The following is a 13299-nucleotide window of genomic DNA, read 5'->3' as shown; positions in this document are numbered from 1 at the left end:
GCTTAACTGGGGTGAAGCCCAGGCGGGGTCAGCCCGGCCTCAGGTCCCGCAGGGTCGCAGAAGGATCGGGGCTGTCTGAGTGTCGCAGAGCTTACCGGTATTGGAGCGGGGAAGCCGGCTGCAGAGACGGAGCCGAGGGGTGACTCTCAGCTCGGGGTTGCCTTGAACCGGTCGCAGGCTCGGTCAGCTTGGAGCGCGGCCGGAGGCCAGGGTGACGGGTCTCATTGGGCGCTGTTCTCTGGGGGCGCACTGAGGAGTGGGGTCCCGGGCTCTCGGCTCCTCCGGGCCGGAGACCAGGAGGCCGCCATCTTCACTCCCGTCCTCTGGAACTCTACGGAAAGCGCTCAGGGAACAAAAGCTCCCAAAAGCAAACCCGAGCAGATTACTCAGCGCGGCCCAGGGTAAGGGCGGTGCAACTCCGCCTGGGGCAAAGACGCTTGAGAATCACTACAACAGGCCCCTCCCCCAGAAGATCAACGGGAAACCCAGCCAGGACCAAGTTCACCCACCGAGGAGTGTACTTTCAACACCAAGGAGCGCGGCGGAATTCCAGAGGAGAAGAAAGCAAAGCACGGAACTCATGGCTTTCTCCCCATGATTTTTTAGCCTTGCAGTTAATTTAATTTTTTTTCAATTTTTTTTCTTTTTCTTTTTCTCTTCTTCTGCTAAATTTTTTTAACTTTTACCGTTTTCTTTTTTAACGTTTTTTAAATAGTTTATCTAATATATATATTTTTTTTTCCTCTTTTTATATTTTTTCTTTATCGGCTTTCTTTTTTTAAATAGTTTTTTTTTTTCTTTTCTTTTTTCTTTTTCTTTTTGAACCCCTTTTTATCCTCTTTCTCCCCCCTCACAATTTGGGATCTCTTCTGATTTGGCTAAAGCATATTTTCCTGGGGTTGTTGCCACCCTTTTAGTATTTTACTTGCTCCTTCATAAACTCTTACCTGGACAAAATGACAAGGCGGAAAAATTCACAACAAAAAAAAGAACAAGAGGCAGTACCAAAGGCTAGGGACCTAATCAATACAGACATTGGTAATATGTCAGATATAGAGTTCAGAATGACGATTCTCAAGGTTCTATCCGGGCTTGAAAAAGGCATGGAAGATATTAAAGCAACCCTCTCGGGAGATATAAAAGCCCTTTCTGGAGAAATAAAAGAACTAAAATCTAACCAAGAGGAAATCAAAAAAGCTATTAATGAGGTGCAATCAAAAATGGAGGCTCTCACTGCTAGGATAAATGAGGCAGAAGAAAGAATTAGCGATATAGAAGACCAAATGACAGAGAATAAAGAAGCTGAGCAAAAGAGGGACAAACAGCTACTGGACCACGAGGGGAGAATTCGAGAGATAAGTGACACCATAAGACGAAACAACATTAGAATAATTGGGATTCCAGAAGAAGAGGAAACAGAGAGGGGAGCAGAAGGTATATTGGAGAGAATTATTGGAGAGAATTTCCCCAATATGGCAAAGGGAACAAGCATCAAAATTCAAGAGGTTCAGAGAACCCCCCTCAAAATTAATAAGAATAGGTCCACACCCCGTCACCTAATAGTAAAATTTACAAGTCTTAGTGACAAAGAAAAGATCCTGAAAGCAGCCCGGGAAAAGAAGTCTGTAACGTACAATGGTAAAAATATTAGATTGGCAGCAGACTTATCCACAGAGACCTGGCAGGCCAGAAAGAGCTGGCATGATATATTCAGAGTACTAAATGAGAAAAACATGCAGCTAAGAATACTATATCCAGCTAGGCTATCATTGAAAATAGAAGGAGAGATTAAAAGCTTCCAGGACAAACAAAAACTGAAAGAATTTGCAAACACCAAACCAGCCCTACAGGAAATATTGAAAGGGGTCCTCTAAGCAAAGAGAGACCCTAAAAGTAGTAGATCAGAAAGAAACAGAGACAATATACAATAACAAGCACCTTACAGGCAATACAATGGCACTAAATTCATATCTCTCAATACTTACCCTGAATGTGAATGGGCTAAATGCCCCAATCAAAAGACACAGGGTATCAGAATGGATAAAAAAACAAAACCCATCTATATGTTGCCTACAAGAAACTCATCTTAAACCCGAAGACACCTCCAGGTTTAAAGTGAGGGGGTGGAAAATAATTTACCATGCTAATGGACATCAGAAGAAAGCAGGAGTGGCAATCCTTATAGCAGATCAATTAGATTTTAAGCCAAAGACTATAATAAGAGATGAGGAAGGACACTATATCATACTCAAAGGATCTGTCCAACAAGAAGATCTAACAATTTTAAATATCTATGCCCCTAACGTGGGAGCAGCCAACTATATAAACCAATTAATAACAAAATCAAAGAAACACATCGACAAGAATACAAAAATAGTAGGGGATTTTAACACTCCCCTCACTGAAAGGGACAGATCATCCAAGCAAAAGATCAACAAAGAAATCAAGGCCTTAAATGACACACTGGACCAAATGGACATCACAGATATATTCAGAACATTTCATCCCAAAGCAACAGAATACACATTCTTCTCTAGTGCACATGGAACATTCTCCAGAATAGATCACATTCTTGGTCCTAAATCAAGTCTCAACCGGTATCAAAAGATTGGGATAATTCCCTGCATATTTTCAGACCACAATGCTCTAAAGCTAGAACTCAATAACAAGAGGAAATTTGGAAAGAACCCAAATACATGGAGACTAAACAGCATCCTTCTAAAGAATGAATGGGTCAACCAGGAAATTAAAGAAGAATTGAAAAAATTTATGGAAACAAATGATAATGAAAACACAACGGTTCAGAATCTGTGGGACACAACAAAGGCAGTCCTGAGAGGAAAATATATAGCGGTACAAGCCTTTCTCAAGAAACAAGAAAGGTCTCAGGTACACAACCTAACCCTACACCTAAAGGAGCTGGAGAAAGAACAAGACAGAAACCCTAAACCCAGCAGGAGAAGAGAAATCATAAAGATCAGAGCAGAAATCAATGAAATAGAAACCAAAAAAACAATAGAGCAAATCAACGAAACTAGGAGCTGGTTCTTTGAAAGAATTAATAAGATTGATAAACCCCTGGCCAGACTTATCAAAAAGAAAAGAGAAAGGACCCAAATCAATAAAATCATGAATGAAAGAGGAGAGATCACAACGAACACCAAAGAAATACAGACAATTATAAGAACATACTATGAGCAACTCTACGCCAACAAATTTGACAATCTGGAAGAAATGGATGCATTCCTAGAGACATATAAACTACCACAACTGAACCAGGAAGAAATAGAAAGCCTCAACAGACCCATAACCAGTAAGGAGATTGAAACAGTCATCAAAAATCTCCAAACAAACAAAAGCCCAGGGCCAGACGGCTTTCCGGGGGGATTCTACCAAACATTTAAAGAAGAACTAATTCCTATTCTCCTGAAACTGTTCCGAAAAATAGAAATAGAAGGAAAACTTCCAAACTCATTTTATGAGGCCAACATCACCTTGATCCCAAAACCAGACAAGGATCCCAACAAAAAAGAGAACTACAGACCAATATCCTTGATGAACACAGATGCAAAAATTCTCGCCAAAATACTATCCAGTAGGATTCAACAGCACATTAAAAGGATTATTCACCACGACCAAGTGGGATTTATTCCAGGGCTGCAAGGTTGGTCCAACATCCGCAAATCAATCAATGTGATACAACACATTAATAAAAGAAAGAACAAGAACCACATGATACTCTCCATAGATGCTGAAAAAGCATTTGACAAAGTACAGCATCCCTTCCTGATCAAAACTCTTCAAAGTGTAGGGATAGACGGCACATACCTCAATATTATCAAAGCCATCTATGAAAAACCCACTGCAAATATCATTCTCAATGGAGAAAAACTGAAAGCTTTTCCGCTAAGGTCAGGAACACGACAGGGATGTCCGTTATCACCACTGCTATTCAACATAGTACTAGAAGTCCTAGCCTCAGCAATCAGACAACAAAAGGACATTAAAGGCATCCAAATCAGCAAAGAAGAAGTCAAACTATCACTCTTTGCAGATGATATGATACTCTATGTGGAAAACCCAAAAGACTCCACTCCAAAACTGCTAGAACTTGTACAGGAATTCAGTAAAGTGTCAGGATATAAAATCAATGCACAGAAATCAGTTGCATTTCTCTACACCAACAACAAGACAGAAGAAAGAGAAATTAAGGAGTCCATCCCATTTACAATTGCACCCAAAACTATCAGATACCTAGGAATAAACCTAACCAAAGAGACTAAGAATCTATACTCAGAAAACTATAAAGTACTCATGAAAGAAATTGAGGAAGACACAAAGAAATGGAAAAATGTTCCATGCTCCTGGATTGGAAGAATAAATATTGTAAAAATGTCTATGCTACCTAAAGCAATCTACACATTTAATGCAATTCCTATCAAAATACCATCCATTTTTTTCAAAGAAATGGAACAAATAATCCTAAAATTTATATGGAACCAGAAAAGACCTCGAATAGCCAAAGGAATATTGAAAAAGAAAGCCAAAGTTGGTGGCATTACAATTCCGGACTTCAAGCTCTATTACAAAGCTGTCATCATCAAGACAGCATGGTACTGGCACAAAAACAGACACATAGATCAATGGAACAGAATAGAGAGCCCAGAAATGGACCCTCAAATCTATGGTCAACTCATCTTCGACAAAGCAGGAAAGAATGTCCACTGGAAAAAAGACAGCCTCTTCAATAAATGCTGTTGGGAAAATTGGACAGCCACATGCAGAAAAATGAAACTGGATCATTTCCTTACACCACACACGAAAATAGACTCAAAATGGATGAAGGATCTCAATGTGAGAAAGGAATCCATCAAAATCCTTGAGGAGAACACAGGCAGCAACCTCTTCGACCTCAGCCGTAGCAACATCTTCCTAGGAACATCACCAAAGGCAAGGGAAGCAAGGACAAAAATAAACTTTTGGGATTTTATCAAGATCAAAAGCTTTTGCACAGCAAAGGAAACAGTTAACAAAACCAAAAGACAACTGACAGAATGGGAGAAGATATTTGCAAATGACATATCAGATAAAGGGCTAGTGTCCAAAATCTATAAAGAACTTAGCAAACTCAACACCCAAAGAACAAATAATCCAATCAAGAAATGGGCAGAGGACATGAACAGACATTTCTGCAAAGAAGACATCCAGATGGCCAACAGACACATAAAAAAGTGCTCCATATCACTCGGCATCAGGGAAATACAAATCAAAACCACCATGAGATATCACCTCACACCAGTCAGAATGGCTAAAATTAACAAGTCAGGAAATGACAGATGCTGGCGAGGATGCGGAGAAAGGGGAACCCTCCTACACTGTTGGTGGGAATGCAAGCTGGTGCAACCACTCTGGAAAACAGCATGGAGGTTCCTCAAAAGGTTGAAAATAGAACTACCCTATGACCCTGCAATTGCACTGCTGGGTATTTACCCTAAAGATACAAACGTAGTGATCCGAAGGGGCACGTGCACCCGAATGTTTATAGCAGCAATGTCTACAATAGCCAAACTATGGAAAGAACCTAGATGTCCATCAACAGACGAATGGATAAAGAAGATGTGGTATATATACACAATGGAATACTATGCAGCCATCAAAAGAAATGAAATCTTGCCATTTGTGACGACGTGGATGGAACTAGAGGGTATCATGCTTAGCGAAATAAGTCAATCGGAGAAAGACAACTATCATATGATCTCCCTGATATGAGGGAGAGGAGATGCAACATGGGGGGTCGAGGGGGTAGGAGAAGAGTAAATGAAACAAGATGGGATTGGGAGGGAGACAAACCATAAGTGACTCTTAATCTCACAAAACAAACTGAGGGTTGATGGGGGGAGGGGGTTGGGAGGGGGGGGTGGGGTTATGGATATTGGGGAGGGTATGTGCTATGGTGAGTGCTGTGAAGTGTGTAAACCTGGCGAATCGCAGACCTGTACCCCTGGGGATAAAAATATATGTTTATAAAGCTGTAAAAAAGAAAAAAAAAAAAGAAACGAAAAAAGAAAGGATGAATACCCAAGTTTTGTAGCAACATGGACGGGACTGGAAGAGATTATGCTGAGTGAAATAAGTCAAGCAGAGAGAGTCAATTATCATATGGTTTCACTTATTTGTGGAGCATAACAAATAGCATGGAGGACAAGGGGAGATGGAGAGGAGAAGGGAGTTGAGGGAAATTGGAAGGGGAGGTGAACCATGAGAGACTATGGACTCTGAAAAACGATCTGAGAATTTTGAAGGGGTGGGGGGTGGGAGGTTGGGGGCACCAGGTGTGGGTATTGTAGAGGGCACGGATTGCATGGAGCACTGGGTGTGGTGCAAAAATAATGAATATTGTTATGCTGAAAAAAAATTAATAAAGTGCAAAATGTCATTTAAAAAAAAAAAAAACAAGCTTCAAGTACAAACATTCTTACTACTGCCATTCACCCCACTGTGGTCCCAGCCCCCATCATCTCCCACTCATATAGCTGCTAAAGCTTAACAGGTCTCCTGACTTTGGCCCCTTTTCTTCCTTTAATCTAATCTTGATATAGTAGCCAGTTAAAACTTCTAAAAATGAACGAGATTATGCCATCCACCCCTGTTAAAATCCTTCATTGGATTTACATCCTACTCATAATACAATCCAGTGGCGTACAATGCCCTATACAACCCAGATTGCCTACTCCTTGGGCCTCATCATCTTCTCCTCTTCCCACACTCACTCTGGTCCATCCACCCAGGCCATCTTCCTACTTCCAGGTATGTCTCAAACTTGTTTCTGCTTCAACTTTATACTAGCCCTTTCTCCTCCTGGAACATTATTCCCCCAGATGTTCACCAGAGCCTACCTCTTCACATAACTCAGATCTTTCTGCTCAAATGTAGCTTCCTTAGAGAAGATGTCTGTGAGTGCACTAGTTAAATTTGTACTGCTTGGGGCGCCTGGGTGGCTCAGCGGGTTAAAGCCTCTGCCTTCGGCTCAGGTCATGATCCCAGGGTCCTGGGATCAAGCCCCACATCGGGCTCTCTGCTCAGCAGGGAGCCTGCTTCCCTTCCTCTCTCTGCCTGCCTCTCTGCCTACCTGTGATCTCTGTCTGTCAAATAAATAAATAAAATCTTTAAAAAAAAAAATTTGTACTGCTAACCGCAACAACCACCCATAGCTCCATTCCCTTATCTTGTTTCACTTCTTCACAGTCCTTTCCGTTATCTGGAATTACATTATTTTAATTATTACTGCAATAAATCCTATTTGTTGTATAGATTTATCAAAAAATGGATTTATTTGCCCATTTACTTGTGTATCCTCTGCCTCCCCATTAGAACATAATTTCTAAGGGACTTTGTCTGGTTGTTCACCACTGAAATGCCAGTGCTTCCATAGTGCTTGAAACACAGCAACCACTCAATAAATATGTGTTAATTTAATAACTGAATCTTCTAGGTATTCCATGCCAGTCTGTGATGCTCTGTTGCTCTTGAATATGGCCCTTATCTTTGTTACCACCTATAAATTTCCCAAAAGTTCATTTTGTTTATAGTTCCTATCTACTAAATTTTTATCCCTTCAATACCATTTATCCATTTAACTTACTATGATAAAACCAGTTCTCGATTTTTTTTAAATGTTACATCTCTGCCTTTTTTAACCTAAACACTCTGTTTTCTGAGCAGTCCAAATATAGATTATGTAGCTACAATGGTAAGGATATTTTTTTATGTGCTTCTGGAGATGAGTATAATCTTCTGAGTAAGCTCTAGAGAGAATACATTTTCTCTTCTCATCTCTGACTCCCTCCAGCCTCCATCTCAGCTCTGGACACACACAAATATTAAACAACAGCGCTGGTATGACATCATTCCCCATAGTGCCACTGACCAGCCCATGTCTACTGCTGCATAAGCTGCATGACCACAGAAGAAAGATGATGAGAAAATCCCACATGATTCCTCCTCTTGACTGGGGCTGGGAAAAAGGTTATGACAGCAAAGATAAGAGTGTGTGTCTGTGTTCTGTTGGCACTAGTATGCAGAAGTAGAACCATAGTCAGATTCCTCCCACTCTGGAAATAGCCAATTAGCAATGTTCACAAACTAAAAAAAGTAAAGACCATTCCAAAACATCTTAAAAATAAACAAACTTTTGAAATGGGTATATTAGACACCACTTCTAAAAGACATTTACAAACTTTTACTTCTAAAATACACTAAACAATTGAAAAATCAATACAGTTTTACTAGTCTAGGGTGAGACTCTATCACTGGAAGGCTTTCAAAAATGATTGACAGCAACATTACTTTCCTGTACTTTATGGGAACCATATTTGCATAATTGCATAAAGTGATTCAGAATTGACCTCACGCATGAAAACAGGCAACAGATGGCATTAAAATGTGATGGTGAAGGAAAATGCATTATGGAAATTGCTTGCAAAAACTAAGAGATCGGCCTATTTTTCAGAGTCTATGGAATTTATAATCATTAGGTTGCTGCTATGTTCATCTTTTCAAAAGATGTGACCCAGACTATTGTGAAGGCTCCTATATAGGGCCTCCCCTTTCTTTTGTTTGCTTATTTATGCCTGGCTAAAGAGGAAAAGGAGGATCCATAATCTCTGCAGTCCATACAATCAAATCTTTTTCATTTTTTATGCCGTTTCCATTCTCATTGTTTCTGAATATAAATCCTCAGTTGTCCTCAGACATCCAACTCCAGTAAGACTAAAAGATTTTCCCTTGTTGATCTGGAATTCATGTGGAGAAGGACAAATCTCAAGCCACTGTACTGAGTGAATTCTGGATACAAATAGGAGGTTAATTCATGTAGAGTCAAGATAGGAACTTGAATCACTGGATATATGATAAGCATCAATGAAAGTGATGTTTTCCTGTATCAAAATTAACATTGAAATAAGATACAAAATTAACATTGAAATGAAAAAACAGCTCTTTTCTAAATGAACATACAGCCTTCTCCTAATAGGTTTCATAGGCAATACAAATGTCTGAAAATTCTTCTGGGGAATGCTACACTTCCCTCCAGAAGAATCACATTCATGATTTTTGAACTTTTCATGGAAAAATAATCAGCACTGCTTGGTTCCCAGGCAATCTTTATCAAGCATCTACTGTGTCAGGCATGTATCATGAGCTCTGAAATCAGAATGGCCTTTCCTGCATTAGTAAGGAAAAAGACACATTGCAACCCTGTGACGCATAAAGCAACCCATTGTCTAGAATGCACAGCTTCTATTGTAAGACTAAGTACACAAACTGAGGCTCATATGGTCTTACTCAGGCACAGAACACAATGATCACTCATCAAAGCAAGTAATTTTCGCTGGCCTCACCTACATGCTCTCAGCGGACATGTGGCCCATGTGTGTGAAATTGATGCTACTCTTCAGCCCATACTTACAGGCAGCCCTGGTCTCAACAAAACCCCATTACTGCCTACCCCACTCCCCGAAGAAGGCTCTAAGAAAGGCTGAGTTTTCCACCTTAATGTCTGCTCTCCTGGTGCTGCTGAAAAAGGACACCCACCTTCTCCTTACTTAGACTTCCTTGTCCCACCCCTCTTCACCAGCAGGATCAGGAAAGTCCATCCCTGATAGGGCTCTCCTCATTTTTGTATACCTCTGGTCTGAAAGGCCTCTGCTTCTTGCCTCCATTTCACCTGGCTTGAAGTGGGGGGTGAGACAGAGGGAGAAAGGGGGTCCTAATCCTCTTAGAATTCTGAAAAGGGTGAATGTCTTCCGAACTTTCCAATTCACTGCTTAAAACTTCTTTCCCCTGACTAAAATAAAACATATTACAGGTTGAGCCCAATAAAATTGTCAATATTCATCCACTTTTGACATATGAAAAAGTCAATTTCACATGTTCCAACCTGATGACAGTGACCCAACTCTTCAGCTCTGTTAATTCTAAAGTTCAGTTTTTTTAAGGATTCAGGAGACTATTGTGACCGGCCACTTTCTTTCTTAACTTTGTTGCTATGGGAATTGAGTTCTATATCCCCAACAACTGACCGCAAACAAATTTTGGAACACAACCCATTCATAATCTGAGGACTGCCTACAAAGGATGTTTTTTCTTATTCAAGACAAGGCTGATGGATTGCATTTATTAGAATTACAGGCTAAAGAAACCACAAAAGACTTACTTTGGGTCTCCTCAGCCTTTTGGCTCCAAAACGTAATCATAATCTAAAGCTTTCTGGTGGTGAGCCAGGCCATCCCAGGGAAAACTGCAACCCGACTCACGAGGTAGGGCAAAGGCCCCAGTTCTGAACATGGAAGCACAGCAAAGGCTGATTAATCTAAGGATGAACAAATGTAGTCTAAACAGTGGTTCTCAACCACATCTCCCTGTTGGAATAACCTGTGGAGGTTTAAAAATCCCCCAAAATACTGATCTCATTCATCTGGAATGCACCCCCTGAGCAACCAGATTTTACAAAGCTCCTTAGGCAGTTCTAACAAGGAGTTACTTTTGAGAACCATGGTTCTAAAGATTAGTCCAAAACTGAGAGAAAGATTCATGGAGTAAAAACATAATTAGTATCTGTAGGTTCTAAACGAGCCCTTGATACAGGATGTCACCCCAACCGGTAAAGCCAATGGTCATAGTCCCTCTAGGGTACCTGAAGGCATGCCAGTGGACAGAAGCTCAGGAAGGCTTATGGTATCAGAAAAATATAGCATGTGCTCACAGCACCCCAGTAGTAGGTTCAGGTAAAACTCCATGAGGTGGCAATAGAGTGGCAGTGAGGGGCAATGGGGAAAAGCCTGGAAACCAATCACAAAATTCCATCACTACAAAACCAATAAAGACACAGCAGGAATCAGAAAAACAAGGGGCTGTGCTTGACAGACATAAGGTCAAACTATGAAGCTGAAAGGTGAGGAATTTCATTCCATACTAAGTTCTCAACTCCTTCTCTTCCTTCTCTCTACAGTTGGTATTGTTCCTACAGCTGCAAGGGAGTTTTCTTAACCCAGCTGTAGGGGTAAAGTCTTAAGGGTCAAGAACCTAGCAGATCTTCATAATTTTTCCTTCAGAATAAACATCTTATCCCCTCCTGTCTATCATGTGCAAAAGAAAGGGTCATCTCCTTTAAACTCTGCTCAAGACTTAATTCTTCAGGACACTGTCCAATCTAATGGCCTAATTGATGGCCCATGCTCTCGTGTCAATGTATAATCATCTACAGTTGACATTCTGCACACTGTACAGAAGGCAACCATCTGAAAGGGGATAGAGACTGAAGTCATGTGGCTTGGTGCAGGGCTCTTTCTGCACAGAGGACCCCTTTCTCTAATTTGTGCAAGTCATGATAGGCTAGTAGCAGCTATGACAAAAATGATTGATTTGCATCTGTTCAAATATTTGTTGACTAAATGATTAAGCTACTGACTCACTCTCCTTGCCAAAACAGATAGATAAATGTTATATTTTGGACACTTCACACGGCATTCTGCACTTCCTTTGCATATATGCATTTTCTCACTGAAAATGCTCATGCAACTTAAAAATAAAAAATCCATCAAGTGAAGCAAGAGAAAGCTTATACTCTGTCCAGCCAATTTTATCCACTGACGACAATGGAGAAAAGCATAAGGGCTCCTTGTTTTGCTCCTTTTGTTTCCCATGTTCTGAGCAAAACTGCATGGGAATTATGAACAGTTAGCAAATGCTGTATAAGTGACCAAAAATCAAATGACAGCTCTAGGAATAAAACCAGCTTGGCCTCAGTGAAGCCAGGCCGCTGGAGTCCTGGAACAAGAATTATGGAATCAAATTCTATCCCTGGCCCTGGCCCCAGTTTACTGCTGACCTTCACTTGCTCCCACTCACAGCCTCCCAGAGCACCCATGGTGCTTTGTGACCCATATTTTGCAGTGCAAAGATCATTGCGATGCTACTCGAAAGAATCTGAACATCTTGGACGGAGGCCACCAAGTCAAGTCATTGTTAGGAGACCTCCTCACTTGTGTCTCTCCCTGGAGTCCAGTCCTCCAAGGGCTCTCTCTCTGAGGCTGTACAGCTGCTCTTTGGATGTCAGTCCCTGACTAACGGAACTAAGGGGAGGAGAAGAGGGTGGTAGGAAATACCTCATTGCCAAATGGGATGGACGTTCTTGACAAAGATCGACCCAACAGTGCAGAAAAATTCCAGTAAAATGTGACTGTGTCTTCAAAGAACTGTAATTTGAACTGGCCTTTCTCTCTGCCCTGCCATGCTACCCCTCCCCCAACCTCACTCAAAATTAAACCTTTTAATACCATGTACTTCATCTCATGACTCCATCATCACTATTTTATGCTCAGATGCAGATGACCCAGATAATTCCATATGAACCTCATTTTCTGGCCTTTATTTCTTTCTTCACCAGGAAAAACCATCCCTTCTATTTTGAAAATCATTTCAGCTATTCTAAAGGTGGAACATGGTCCCCTCCTAGCTGACAGGGTTCTCTGGACACATTCTAAGCCTGATTTGGTTGTCTGCCTGAAGAATTATCTCCCTTCTCTAAAACTAGAGGCACTCCAAGGCAGGGGGGGTATCCCACCTATTAAATTTGTTCATATTTAACTTCTGGTCTCACATCTATTTCTTCCTCCCACTCACTGACTGGAATGCTCTAATAATGTGTGAAGTATTTGGGCCAAATAGAAAAATGAAGTTCCCACTTAACCTAAAGTAGAGTTTTTGTTATCATCCCTAGGTCCCATTACCCTCTCAGGTGGGCCTGATTCATGAGGTCCTGCTCCAGTAGCATCCTCCCATCCAACTGCCACCTTCTGGGAACTTAGAGTATACAACTGGGTCAGGGGAGGGCTGGCTTTGCTTTGTGCGTTTTGGTTTGATTTGGTTTGGTTTGGTTTGCCAAGGAACAAATTTCTCTCTTTCCTTCAAAGTTGGTTTTCACCTTGCTCACCTAGAAGAAGCCAGAGGCCTGGAAATCTGGGATAATATTGCCCTTTTATCCACCCAGTTCCCATGCCAAACTAGGCACCCCATATATAAGAGACTCAGAGAAGTTGGACCAGGTGACTCTTAAAGTCTTTTACAATTTGAGATTCTGTAATACTCCAAAATTTTTTCACCTCCTAAAACATTTTTTGTATGTATAGGCTCTTACAGTTTTTCTCCTTTTCATGAATCATTTTCAGTGAGGCTAGTCAAAATCAAAAGGAATTAAAAGTAACAGAATCACATGTCTGTGGTTATTATTAATAAGAAACT

Source organism: Lutra lutra, chromosome 5, assembly GCF_902655055.1.
Source record: "Lutra lutra chromosome 5, mLutLut1.2, whole genome shotgun sequence".
NCBI lineage: Eukaryota > Metazoa > Chordata > Mammalia > Carnivora > Mustelidae > Lutra > Lutra lutra.
This window is presented reverse-complemented; position numbering follows the sequence as displayed.